The sequence below is a fragment of the Paramisgurnus dabryanus genome, chromosome 5 (genome assembly GCF_030506205.2).
Source record: "Paramisgurnus dabryanus chromosome 5, PD_genome_1.1, whole genome shotgun sequence".
In the NCBI taxonomy this organism is placed as follows: domain Eukaryota; kingdom Metazoa; phylum Chordata; class Actinopteri; order Cypriniformes; family Cobitidae; genus Paramisgurnus; species Paramisgurnus dabryanus.
In genome coordinates this window covers 26,362,201-26,376,937 of record NC_133341.1, presented here as the reverse complement: position 1 = coordinate 26,376,937, position 14,737 = coordinate 26,362,201, and the positions used below count along the sequence as shown (strand labels likewise).

The 14,737-nt window shown below is 37.5% G+C and overlaps 1 protein-coding gene across 2 annotated transcripts in view; it reads right to left on the bottom strand.

The window, feature by feature from the left end:
* wscd2 (WSC domain containing 2) overlaps nt 1-11,246 on the bottom strand; it is a 57,458-nt gene extending 46,212 nt beyond the window's left edge. For both annotated transcript variants that reach the window (XM_065250704.2, XM_065250705.2), the window contains exon 1: nt 10,763-11,246. The gene's annotated coding sequence lies outside the window, so the exon portion shown is untranslated. The remainder of the gene's footprint in view (nt 1-10,762) is intronic.
* Nucleotides 11,247-14,737: the final 3,491 nt, after the last annotated feature.

Sequence of the window (14,737 nt, the reverse complement as noted above, 5' to 3'; positions counted from 1 at the left end):
GGCTAAAACACCTTTTGTCCAAGTGTCCTTGTGACAAACGGTAAAAGAACTATGATTTAAGCCATCTGCAGGTTTCTGTAATGAAGAGCAGACCAACAGATCGACCTTGAATATGCCTGTGACATTCATGTGCACCATTATAGAAGTGTAGTTGTCAGCACAAACCCTTTTCATCTTAGTAATAAAGATAAAGGCCTTGCCATAGGCCATTCATGTTGCTTTATCATTATTTACCACTATGCTATACACCAGTATACTACACTCACCTAAAGGATTATTAGGAACACCATACTAATTCTGTGTTTGACCCGTTTTGCCTTTAGAACTGCCTTCTACGTAGCATTGATTCAACAAGGTACTGAAAGCATTTTTTTAGAAATGTTGGCCCATATTGACAGGATAGCATCTTGCAGTTGATGGAGATTTGTGGGATGCACATCCAGGGCACGAAGGTCCCGTTCCACCACATCCCAAAGATGCTCTATTGGGTTGAGATCTGGTGACTGTGGGGGCCATTTTAGTACAGTGAACTCATTGTCATGTTCAAGAAGACAACTTGAAATGATTTGAGCTTTGTGACATGGTGCATTATCCTGCTGGAGGTAGCCATCAGAGGATGGGTACATGGTGGTCATAAAGGGATGGACATGGTCAGAAACAATGCTCAGGTAGGCCGTGGCATTTAAACAATGCCCAATTGGCACTAAGGGGCCTAAAGTGTGCCAAGAAAACACCTCCCATAACATTACACCATCACCACCAGCCTGCACAGTGGTAACAAGGCATGATGGATCCATGTTCTCATTCTGTTTACAGCAAATTCTGACTCTACCATCTGAATGTCTCAACAGAAATGGAGACTCATCAGACCAGGCAACATTTTTCCAGTTTTCAACTTTCCAATTTTGGTAAGCTTGTGCAAACTGTAGCCTCTTTTTCCTATTTGTATTAGAGATGAGTGGTACCCAGTGGGGTCCTCTGCTGTTGTAGCCCATCCGCCTCAAGGTTGTGCGTGTTGTGGCTTCACAAATGCTTTGCTTCATACCTCGGTTGTCACAAGTGGTTATTTCAGTCAAAGTTGCCCTTCTATCAGCTTGAATCAGTCGGCCCAAACTCCTCTGACCTCTAGCATCAACAAGGCATTTTCGCCCACAGGACTGCCGCATACTGGATGTTTTTCCCTTTTCACACCATTCTTTGTAAACCCTAGAAATGGTTGTGCGTGAAAATCCCAGCAACTGAGCAGTTTTTGAAATATCGTCCCGTCTGGCACCAACAACCATGCCACACTCAAATTTGCTTGAATAACCTTTCTTTCCCATTCTGACATTCAGTTTGGAGTTCAGGAGGTTGTCTTGACCAGGACCACAACCCTAAATGCATAGAAGCAACTGCAATGTGATTGGTTGATTAGATAATTGCATCAATGAGAAATTGAACAGGTGTTCCTAATAATCCTTTAGGTGAGTGTATATACACTATATAGTATACCATACCTTGTTTTCCAAACTCAAGAATATTCATTTTATAATATCAAGTGCTATGTATTCGCTGTGTTATCCTAAAATAGGCATTATGCTAGGTTATTTTTAATTAATTGATTGTATTATGGTATTTATCATGATGTAAAGATGCTCCAACCGTGATGTAACATTTTGGTCAGTTGGTTTTGCTTTAAAGATGGCATACTAGTCTCCTCACAGAGTGCTTTACCACGGTCATTTATCAGACTGACCTCAGGTTGATCATCCATGCAGTAAATAATCAGTCATGGTTTAGATCTGTGAAAAGCTGACAAAACTGAGACACAGATGCATAGATTTAGTCCCTATGCGTATAGATACATTATTCGACCACTTTACATACAGTAATGAAGATGCATCGGCTATTTTGAAATGGGCCAGTTACAGACGTCATTCACATTTTTTTCAGGATACCACAACATTGCGCAGTCTCTGGTTCACAGGTTTTACAGGTAAGAATGTGTTGTTTTTGTATTATCTTAATATTACAGGTTTTTAAACTAAAGTAACCGTTAACATGCAGTAAGCAAACACTCTGGACTTGTGGTCCTCCTCAGAGTCCACACTTTGATGACATCATGTAGTGCAGGCTTTAAGGGACCCTTGATGCGAGTCCGCGTGGTTGCACCGGAGTCGTATTTTGGGACAGACTCAAGCATCAAGCCGGAAATAGGAAGAGAAGTTTCCCGTCAGTGTGAACTACTCCCCCTCGTCGTCTGATTGGTCTGATTGCTCTGATTGTTCTTTCGCAAGGACTTCTGGGTTGGTAAAGTGCGCAAAGCTTGCTGCAGTACAGGCTTTGCCAAAGACCGCACCAAGAGGGCAAAGGGGGTGCAGATGAGCACACTTCAAAGCGTAAAAATGACAGATGAGACACCCAACGGACTCGTAGACTAAGCGAGCATGCGCAATTTAAACCTACGCGACCGAAAGTCCACATGAAGTGCGCTATTTGGGACAGGGCCTATGATTGCGGATAATCAGCTTGCTCTCAAGTGTTCATGGACCATCGTAGCAGGGTTGCCAGATTTGCACAACAAAACCACACCAATGGCCATAAATCTGGCCCACTGACTATAGACCATTTCAAAAGAAGTAAACAACACTGGTCCAGAAGCACTTCCTGTTTCAGTTTTTTAACACTAGATAAACGTTGGGATAAAATAAACCAACAGAACATATAAACCTGAATTAACTGAGGTTAAACAAACATCTTAAAGATAATGATATATGTGGGGAAAAAAACGGTCACAAACTGTAACAGGAAGTGTTTCTGGACCAGTGATGTTTACATCTTTTGAAATGGTCTATAGCCCAAATACCAACAGTTTATTTTCATAAATAAAATAATCTTACATTAACATTGACAGCCGATACCAGCAAATTATGCATACACAAATATTATGTTTTAATGAATTATTATACTTTTTCAAAAACAATGCTAATGTAGGAATCCAGACCAATATAGCTGCACAGACAGATCATTGTATACAGTACGTTTAAGGATGCCGACAAAAATAAAACATTGCTCTGTTCATTCAAAGCCCACATCTGTCCAGAAAGCGATTACTTGAGTATTATTTACTGGAAAAGACCAGTGTTGCTGGTAATCCAGTACTAATCTGAAAATCTGACTGGAATGTATGTGTATTTTCTATATCTGAACAACTCTTCAGGATTTACTAGTAAAGAATTTAAAAGTTGTTTTCAATTGTTTCCATTACATTTTTTATCGATTCTGTATTTTAAAGATGCAATTTGTATAATCCGTGCCGCTAGAGGGCGCCAGATCAAATCAATAACAATGACATAGATTAATGATGCTCTGAAGCAGCGTGGACTGATGGGATTTGTTGTCTTTAACTCAAACGCTGATGGCCATTAATCAGACGGGAAATCATGTTACACATGAGGTAAAGTAATCAAGTTTTCTAAATGTTGTGTTTGGTGACATCGTTTTTTTTTATTATGTAAGGTTTCATTTAATGTTCAAAGCGCAATTGTTAGTCATAGATGTTACAGTATTAGTCCAATACGATGGTTTGTTAACACAGAACAGAATTAAGTGTTCAGATGAACAAACTTGGCCCGACAGACGCTATTACTTCCGCATTTGTCCACTACACTGTTGTTGTGGTTTTTACGTCAGTAAAGACGGTAACAAAGGGTAACGTAGATATTAACGTCATTTACAGGCGACTGCAGTGCCCGTGTCACTGTTTAAGGCAGCAATTTTCTCATAATTTACAAGTAGTTGAAAACATTATAGATATTGTTAGTAATCAGCTGGACAAAATATTTAACACCGGACTAGTGGTTTTTGGATATTTTACTGCAAATATCTTACAAATTGTACCTTTAATGTTCAACAATCTTTTAAACTAAAATGGATTCATCAAAGAAACATTTCAAATGAGGTTGCAGTTTTCAAACACTCATATTTTCAATCAGGACATGTATAAAGTGGCACGTTTTAATTGAATGCATAGTGAAGTTATTAAATTCTGTGCCAGACTTTCTAAAAAGTTAAAACTCTGTGCCAAGTATTAACGGCAGATATTATGCTTACACTGCACGACTACACATCCTTTGCCAGGCTAGCAATTTTACTAAAAACATTACTTGCAGCAATTCTTAGACCAGCTTAAAGAGCTTAGTCTTGGATGACTCGACCTCATGCCGTGAGTCAGTAAAAGGTCAAGCAAAGCTGAGGGTGATCAAAGAAAGATACTACACACTAAACTTTCATACTTTTCAAAGTGAAATTTTTTAAAGCATGCAATGTCTCTCCCTTGATCTATGAAGGTTCAAAATGAAGCTCTCAGGGTTGGTTATTATACTATATAATATTATGTCTTTTACCTCAGCACAAACAAGAAAATCTCACACTGAACCATCTCTAGTAGCTGCACATTTGTATGCAGGCCAAGACTCACATCTGCAACCATGCAATCAACTTCAGCTCTGCCAAGGTCAGGAGAGAGTTCAGAGATAGACAGAATGTCTTCACCTCATACACTCAACACACTGATAATAGGAAATTAAGCACATGGTCATAAATGTAGCACAGTGAAAGCATTAAAAGGCTAAATCAAGGAGAAACATCACTGAACTGGGAATTGTCAAGGGATGAATATTATGATTGATTTTCAATGCCGTTGGAACACAACCTCAATACTATTAGGAATTTAAAAAACGCTGTGCAGGGATTCATAACATATTTGACCGAATCTCTCAGAACATCAAGATTTTTGTTTGTCAGATGCTCTATATACAAAAACAAATCAAACTTTAAAAAGCACGCAGAAACATTTGCAAAACTTAAAGGGACACTTCACTTTTTTGGAAAATAGGCTTATTTTCCAGCTCTCATAGAGTTAAACATGTGATTTTTACCGTTTTGTAATCCATTCAGCCAATCTCCAGGTCTGGTGGTACCACTTTTAGCATAGCTTAGCATAATCTATTAAATCTGACCATTAGCATTGCGCTCAAAAGTGACCAAAGAGTTTCTATGTTTTCCTATGTAAAACTTGACTCTTCTGTAGTTACATTGTGTACTAAAATCGACGGAAAATTAAAAGTTGTGATTTTCTAGGCCGATATGACCAGGAACTATACTCTCATTCTGGTGTAATAATCAGGGCTGCGTTTCCCGATAACGTTGTCTCTTAGCGCGCTACGAAGACTCTTAAGTTAAACCTTAACTACAGGTATACCTTTTCTAGGCGTGTTTCCCGAACTGTACCTTAGCGGGTTTCTTTCTTACGTACGACGTTACGAGGTCCTGTCCATGGCGATGGTGCTGAATAGGTTGATATCGATTGCTCGACAATCAATTATTCACTTTATGTAATAGGGACTTCGCTGCGTTATGAGATAGCAGTGTTCTTTATTAAAGAAACATTTCAGAAATAGTTACATTTATTAGGAATATCTTGTAAAAATATTTCAAACTGCAAACAACTAAATATAAACCTTGTATATTTTATTTTATATCAAACGCGTGTAAAACCCGCAACTTCATGTCCAAAAGTATCATGCATAAACTGCTCCAATGCATCCATTATTCCTTTACTTTAAAGGATAATTTATATTAGGGGTTCCCAATAAATGCGTTGCACAGGGCAAAGGTGGGTCATGCAAGTCACCTGGGTTGGCTGTGCATTACACTTAAAATATTTAAAAACAAACTGTTGTTCATTAGTTCACGCATTTATTGTGCTTGGACACTGGATGCGCAGGCAGCGCGTTTACAATGCGGATAAAGCTTAATGGACGCATTTCTGGAGCTGCGCCTGTCTGTTTACCTTAAATATAACATAACAATATATATTATGATTGCTTTAGATTTAAGCTTTGATTAGTTTTAATGTGGAAAATTTGTTGACCTTATACAAGCAGTAGCTAATCAAGTGGAGCAGTTTCTTATAAAGAATATGGCATGCAGTTGCCTCAAAGTTAGAAAACAAAAAAAAACTTCGATGCAAAGTCGACTTAACATCAATAATAATATTAAGGAAAATCAACAATTATGATTTTGTGATGAATGTGCTCCCGTGGCATGCAATTTTTACTTGATTTGTTTTATTGCAGCTAAAATAGCCGGTAAAGTAAAGATTTAACGGATATGTATGTTTTTTTTATATATATAGTTTCTTAAGCCTGTAATAATAGTTCGCAGCAGATGTTTAGTTGGAAAAAAATAATTAAAAATCTAACAACCATCAGTTTAATGATGTCTTATTATGTGAATGTTTTATTCTTTAAATTTAAAAATAATTAAAAAATTTTGAAGAGTGTACTTCAACTTTTTTTTACAGATATTTAGTTATATAGACTGCAATCTACACAAACTTTTATCACAGTCATGGCCCCTAGTGGAGTCAAGTGGGATAAGGTATAGCTAAGAGTGCTCCAGACCAACCTTCCGAACGAATGACTTACAGAAGGGATACGTAACTAAGAACGTTTCGGGAAACACGTATTAACGATAAGGTACAGCTTAAGGTACAACTTAAGAACGACGTAGAGCTAAGAAGGTTTCGGGGAACGCAGCCCAGGACTTTACTGCCGTAACATGTCTGCAACAGGCGCAATGATATTATGCAGCGCCCGAAAATAGTCCCCTTGGTAACTTTTAACAGCAGGGGACTTTTTCGGGCACTGCGTAATATAATTGCGCCTGCTGCAGTCACGGTGCTGCAACAAAGTCCTTAATTATTACGCCAGAATGAGAGTATAGTTCCTAGCCATATTGGCCTAGAAAATCGTAATTTTTTTCTTTTCCATCGGTCTTAGTACACAGTGTAATTAGAGAAGAGTCAAGTTTAAATAGGAAAAATACTAAAACTCTTTGGTCTTTTTTGAGCGCGATGCTAATGGTCTAATCAGATTCAATGGATTATGCTAAGCTATGCTAAAAGTGTTACCGCCAGACCCGGAGATTGGCTGAATGGATTCCAAAATGGTAAAAATCAAGTGTTTAACTCTGAGGGAGCTGGAAAATAAGCATATTTTAAATAAGTGGAGTGTCTCTTTAATATTTGTGTACAGTATGAGAATAAAAATGAGATAAGGATATTAACGGAATGCTTTCGGCACATACATTCATCAGAAACTTTCACTTCAAATCAACTTAGACTATTCAAAAATATTTATTAGAGTCTAATAAAAAATGCTAATTTACAAAAAAAAACATGTCGAAGGCGCACTTAGAGGGTTTTGCATCTGAGCCCTTATGTATGTGTTTGATTTTATTTATCGATCAACCATATTGATTATATGTGACCCTGCCTGTCACAACCCAGCTAAAGTCATTTTAGTGATTTCCACATAAAATTATGTTGCATCATGTAAAGAACATTCTGTGAAAATATATATCTTTGATAATATCTTTAATATTAACTGAGTAAGATTGAAATCAACGTAAAATCTACTTTATAAATTTGTCGGTATACACCATCACCTACATTATCTCTGTTTGCATGGATGGCAACTTCCTAACCTGAGCAAAGAATGATTTAAATCATAGACTTTATGTCCACACAAAATATGCCATTCATTAATTTTATACTTTTTAAATTAAATGATATGCATAATATGATTTAAAACTGGATGAATGAATCCCACTTGTCCCTTGCTGAGACAAAGCAGGGCTGTTGTAACCCTGTTTGTTCCACATTTTTCTACGGACACATGGATAATGTTCAATATGACATCTAATGTGCACTCAACAGTTACAACCCCCGGGAAATAGTTGATTGATTTACTTTATCTGTGTGTTGGATTCTAGTTTAGGACATATTCACGAGTGGATTTCAACAGGACAGTATAATTCGACAGTCTTATATCTTTCATGAGAGCCTTTCTGTAATGCAGTTTAGTGCTAAACAGATTACAAACTACAATATCTCTCAAGCAGTAAACATAAACATGTTTCTCTCATATATTTGCTCATTTGCAGCATGAATAAACTTTCAGAAGACAACGCACTGATTTTAATAACTAAGTGCATTTGTCTTAATAGATTTTATGAGCGCTAGTTTGAAACCCAAAATGAAGCACCCAGTAGGTCATAAACATCACTGATTTTGTCTGTGAAATGATACATCACTAATGTGAAACAGACTCTCTAATAAATCTGATGCTTCGTGCATGTCCGATAACAAGTCACATGGATCACAGCCTCGGATCATCAGAGTTATGTTCCTCTCAGATACACAGACTTATTAATCTCACCCCACTGATCAGATAACAAACCCAGCCCAGTGCACTCTGAGCCTGTCACAAACAAATAGATTTACTCAACAGAGCATTGCAGATTGTTTGTTTAAACCCACCAATAAACTAAATTGTACATCTACAAATCTAAACTCAAGACAGCATTAGAAATTAAAGATGAGGAAAGATGTGCCCATGTAAGGCGCCAATGTGTTTGTTTATTTAAAGAGCAACTATGGTCTGATTCACGATTTTAGATTTTCTGTGGTGTGTAAGTGTGTATTAGTACATGTTAACGATATGAAAAAGGTACAAACCCCAAATTAAACGATGATGCGAGTTATCATTTTAATGCAAATCTATTTTGTTGGACTACAACAAACACACGGATTGAAGGCAACAGTTTACTTCCTGGGCCTGTTGACGTGGACACGACCAACATTATCATAATTTCTTCCACTTTGACTCACAGCCTGTAAGTTAACTCCTGTCAGCATTGCATTGTGAGCGAATCTTTCGAACATGGTAAGGAGCGTCACATTTCCAGCTGACGTCAGAGGTATTCAGGCCAATCATAACGTACAGATTAGCTGGCCAATCAGGGACACAGTGCTTTTCAAATCGATTTGTACAAAATCAATGCGTTTGAGGAAGGCATGATATCTGGGGCTACGGTATGTGGAAAATAATGTGTTTTTTAAACCATAAATCACGTTAACACACTGTATTATACCAAATACACAAAATAACGTTGTTTTTAGGTGCACTTTAACTGAATCTGTTGTCATTCATTACCTCTTTCTGTTTTACATTTGCTAGTTTGGCTTTGTTCTTTCAATCGAAAGAAAGACCTTCTGAGACAACAGTTATTTCAGAGATGACACATTAACAGAGAGCTCAATTACATTATGGATGTGTTTTAGCACTTAGGGTGGGAAGAGGAAAGGCTTTAGGAGAAACTGAAGGAGATGAGAAAGGCTTTTCAAAACCATCTTAAATTTCAGACAGACCACTTTGAAAATGAGTAACAAGTAGAAAATAAAACAATGCTCCATATGATTCTGGGAATATTAAAAGCAAGAAAAAGACTTGCTTTCTTTAATTTAGTACTTTGCAGGGTTTTCAGACACCTTATTGTTACTGTACAAAAGCTGGGACGTTTTAACCTATAGTTGGGTAAAATATGGACAAACCCAACCGTTGGTTTAAATTAACCTAAAAAAAAGTCCTTAATTGACCCAACCATGGGTGTAAGTGTAAATGTGACAGGCCAGCTCTCTACTTAAGGACTCTTCATGTCATTCAATCAGTCTGAAGTTCTGTCTGATGGGCAAAAGTGGGGCTTGTGAATACTTAATACCAATGCTGAGTTCACAAGACACAAATAGTCCAATGCTCTTCCTGAACATTCCAGAGCTTGAGGAATTCAGCGCCTGATGATAAAGACTCTTAAAGAAAAACAGAGATCACGCGATGCAGCACTGCTGTCAAAACACTGATCCTGTTTCAAAAACAAAAACGTATATTCTGTCATTACGGATCAAACAATGTTTGTATTGGAACTGAACGCAGTGTCAAAGGTCGAAAATGGCTGTACATCCTTTTATACTTTATTTAAATTTGAAACGTGGAGTCTCTATTGGCAACAATCTCTCGGCTAAGACAGATGAATGGATGATGGTTGTTATTTACATAATTACATAACTACATAAAGAGCCTTTAACCTATAAAGAACCTTCTCTTAAACAAAGGTTCTTTATGGTAGTAAAGTCTTCAACGGATACGGTAAAAATGAAGTGGATCTTTAAAAAAAAAATGTTGATTGAGAGATTCTTCAGGGAAACAAAAATGGTTCTTCTATGGCTTCGCAGTGTTTTTTTTATTTAGATGTTTGCAGGGTCCAAAGGATGTAAAATACAATTTAGACTTTTTAGGAATTTTGAATGTCTAAAATTTAAAACAAAGCAACAACATATATTTTTAAGTATTAAATTAATCATTGTTATTTATTTTATAGTTGTTTGTTTATTTTTTTATTTTTAGTCACATTTACTTGAAGTGCTTTTGAAAACATTCTCAAATCAAGTTGCAATTACTTAATAAGTTTTATCTAAAAATCTAAGTCCATTTGAGTTTAAGTAAATGTTGCCAGAGCAAACATTATCAAACAATATTATATTTACGTTTTCATTAACATTTGGCAGACGCCTTTATCCAAAGCTACAGTGAATTCAATTTATTCATTATAATAGATCAGTAAGTCTGTTTCTTTGGGACGAACCCACGACCTTTGGTTTGCTAACGCATTATCAGTTGAAGAAAATGAAGTAAACATAAAAGCATTTACAAGTTATCTGAGACTTTTGGAGGCCACTTTTAAAATCCTGAAGTAGCGTAGCCTATCTGTAATACTGAACTCTGTCGAGAGACTCAAATTTGGCCTTATAGCATTATTCTCAATATCATTAGCTTACTGTACATTCTTCTGATCCGATAGACATAAACTGGCCGCTTACCTCAGTAAAATCTGTCTGGCACGAACTGCAGAATCACTTAAACCCAATCCAAAGTCAAAACGTTCTGCTCTTCTCTTCCCATTCACCGCGGCATGTCAATTTGAACAACACGGCGCGCAATAAACGCGTCTGTAAATGATTGTCTAGTTGATGATTTGCTCAGTGATCAGTTTTCCATGCCTGGCTGACTTTCCTGATCCCCGTTATTCCCGACGAGTCCGCTCCGCATTCACAGCTGCCGCAGAATCCGCACGCGCTGCCTTTTACAGCGTCGCGCGCTCAGAATCGCACGACGGGGACGCATAGTACCCGCGTTTTGACTACTCTCCTTCACGGGCATTGAATCGGGTCAGAGAGGAGGTGTCGTGTTTTTTGATGTTGTCAGGAGAGCTGTCTGTCTGTTCTCACATCCTCGCATAAGCGGCGCGTGTCTGACATCCCTGCGGTTCACAGCAACAGCCGTGCGTCAGCGCGCGTGCACGCAGCCCGATAGCACTGCCTATGCAGACACCACAGCACGACACACATCATTGTACAAATGAATAATAAAAACTATTTCTGGAACACTGTGTTCTCACAAAAAGAACATTTGTTTATTATGCTTCAGAGTCAAGGTTCTAGAAAAGGTTCTTTACGGTGATGCCATGGAACTTAGAACTGTTTTTGGATCCACAAAGAACCTTTTGGTCAAAAGTTCTTAAAATGTCTGTTTTGCTATTAGTCTACAGGACCTTTTTCCACAACTAAGACAGTTTTGTGCAACAGAACCATATGGGCTGACAAAGAAGTTTTACGTTTTTAATTTTTGAGAGTGAATTGTAAACATTCTGTAGCCTATCATTTGATTCACATAGGCTACTGTATATTGTATACATAAATGGCATCTCTGATCATCTTGATTGTTATTTTTCTGAAGGATCAGACTTCATCAGATGAAAAATTACCTTTACAACCAAATTTCGGCCTTTCTGTGTGGAATTTGCATGTGTCAGTGTGGGTTTACTCCAGATACTCCAGTTTCCTACTACATGCCAAAAACACGCAGTTTAGGTAAATTATAGATGCCAAATTGCCCATATCCCAACATGTGAGTGGATCAAATTGTGTATAGATAAACCAGTTCTCGCCATATTTATAGCCATATGCTGGAATGGCTTTAAGAATAAATAAACAAGCAAACAACTTAATTTCAACACTCTGGCAACCTTAAACAGTTGCAGATAAACCCATAGATAAATCCTCGTCTAAAATGTATTTGTTTTCTTGGTTTATTTTAAAAAGGTTTTTTTCATGTTTAGTCCTACAGAAAAAAAATACTGCAATACACATGTATATAGTGTTTTTGAACCCATTTACAGTTGACACTTTAAACCCCAGGTTGTTTAAAACAAGTTTACGCCCTTGACTGCAGTATTTACTTCAATTATCAACTCACTACAGTTATACTACCATAAACTACTTTACTAGAGTATACTACAATTTACTGTGGTAAATATAAAGTATACAACAGTATATAAAATCACTTTAGTTAAAACCATATACTACAGTATAAATGAACATAAAGTGTAGTAATTACTAATATACTACAGTATACTACAATTTACTATGGTAAATACTAAAGTACACTAGAGTATTTTCTGGAGTTTATCAAATCACTTTACAGTATAGCTTAAACAAAATACTACACTATGCATTAACATATAGTGTAATTACTATAATATAATGCAATTTACTATAGCAAATACCAAAGCACACTACAATATTTCCTACAGTTTATTAAATCACTATTAAAACGGAATATTTAAGTATAAATTAATATATAGCGTAGTAATTACTTCAGTAAACTACAATTTACTACAGTAAATACCACACTACAGTGGTTTTACAACAGTTTATCAAATCACTATAGTTAAAACAGTTTCCTGTGGTTAACTGTAGTAAATATTAAAGTATTCCCTGAAGCTATGGGGAATTGGGAGATTGACTCAGGATTTTTATGGTGCTTTTCATATCCTATCACTATGCACACAAATTGCAAATGAAGGCAGAGAGATGCAGTTCAAGTTTACGTCACACTATGCAAAAATTTGGACCATTCTTTTAACATCCATCATGTCACTTTAGTCATCCATATCATCGTCTATCCAAACTGAGGCTCTTTCAGTTCTGTAGTTCTGTGTTGATATTTCACATACTAACCAGTCCCGTGCCAGCCCACTGAAATAAATGCAACTTTATCTCTTCTGAACTCAGACTGATCTCATCCTTCTGGAGGCATTTCTTGCCCACAGACCCCCGACTCGAAGGGGAATACAGAGAGCTTCATCTGAGCTGTATTCACGCCCCTGTACTGAATAAAGCTTCTGTCTGGTTCATCCATTTATGCTCCGTACTGCATGTCTTATTTCGGTGGGTGTCTTCGGGTCGGCAATTCTGACAACAATGCCAGTTTTCACATTCGGAAAAGCTCAACATGAAAATGCATGATTTCAAATAAGCATCTTTCAGAAGGAACAAATATTATTCCTGCTCTTGTTTTCAAATACACTGCCGAACCAGTGGCGAAGCCAGAAATGTTCGAGTGGGTGGGCCTTAATAAAACAGGGTGGGCAAAGCATAGAATGTACATAAATTGGGAGTGTTTACGCCCATGGCCGGCGTATATTTTTTCCCCAATGTAAGTGCGGCTTTTTTCAAAACAGCCAGCAGCTGTCCATTTTTTCCGCGCTGTGGTCTAAAAATATTCAACTCTGGATGAAAAGCTTAGCTTGTCAATGTAAGTTCTCACACAGCCGTCCAATCACAGTGGGTGAAAGGGCGGGACTAATATCACAACAACCAACCGGCTCACAGCTCAAGTATCACAGCAACCAAAGCGCTTGGCTGAAAAAAACAGCTGGCATTTGGCGTCCTCCAGGCGTTTTCAGCCGGGTTTAAAAGCTTTGGTGCACGCTACCTAAGCCAAGTTACCTTAATGCCATGCAGGCAGCACAATGTTTCAAGGGGAAATTTATAAAAGAACTTAAATAACCAACCAGCTTGTCTACAGTATATGGGCAGGTGGGGCTGTGCCTGTTTTATACAGTCTATGAGCAGTGCCCCACCAAATTATTAATCCACTTGAAAACACAGAACTCAACATAAACTGAATTAGTAACGGGATTAGTTTTTACGTTATTTACGTTGCGTGAACGTAGATCCGAACAATATGTCATTCCTCCTCAGCAAAATGCATGACGTGAAAGCGTCATAGGCTACGACAGATTCAACAGGTAGTGATTTTACTAAAGAACTCGTTCGAAAGATTGTTATTTAATGAGACAATGGCCATCAAACAACATGGCGCAATACAAAATTGCATGTGTTGTCATTTAAGTGTAAATATTCCAACAACATTAAATCATACAGCCCCCTAAATAGTTGACTGGAGTAATACTCCTGACTATAAACTGTAAATAATAATGACACCACTATAAACATTAAGAAAATGTCTAAACTCACCATTACATGTCCTGTAGTCTGAGACGGGGCTTCTGGTTCATAATAACAAAGTCCAATATCTTTGCTCATAATGTCCCTTCGCGCAAAGAAAAGCAGAAATACATTTCTCAGACGAGCATTTATCATCGATGAGCGTAACGTTATAGCTCTTTCAACACAGCATGAAGTCATTATCAACGTAATACGTGCTCGTTTCATTTTGTTGACGTTTGAAAAGATGTCCTCAGTAATCCAACATTTGCATGAGTGATTTAATAGTCTCCGTCTCCAAAAGTAAACAGGCATAAGCAGATGTCATCGTGGAAAGGTTGTTAAACTTGATGATTTGCGACTCGCTGTTTTCAAATTCAGTTCAATCGCGCGTAGGCGGAACTAACAATGACTGACGAATCATATTCAACGTTTCATGTTGACAAGCGTGTGCACCAATAGGGTAAAAGAAAACTGCGAAACTGACTGAACATGCAAACTTGC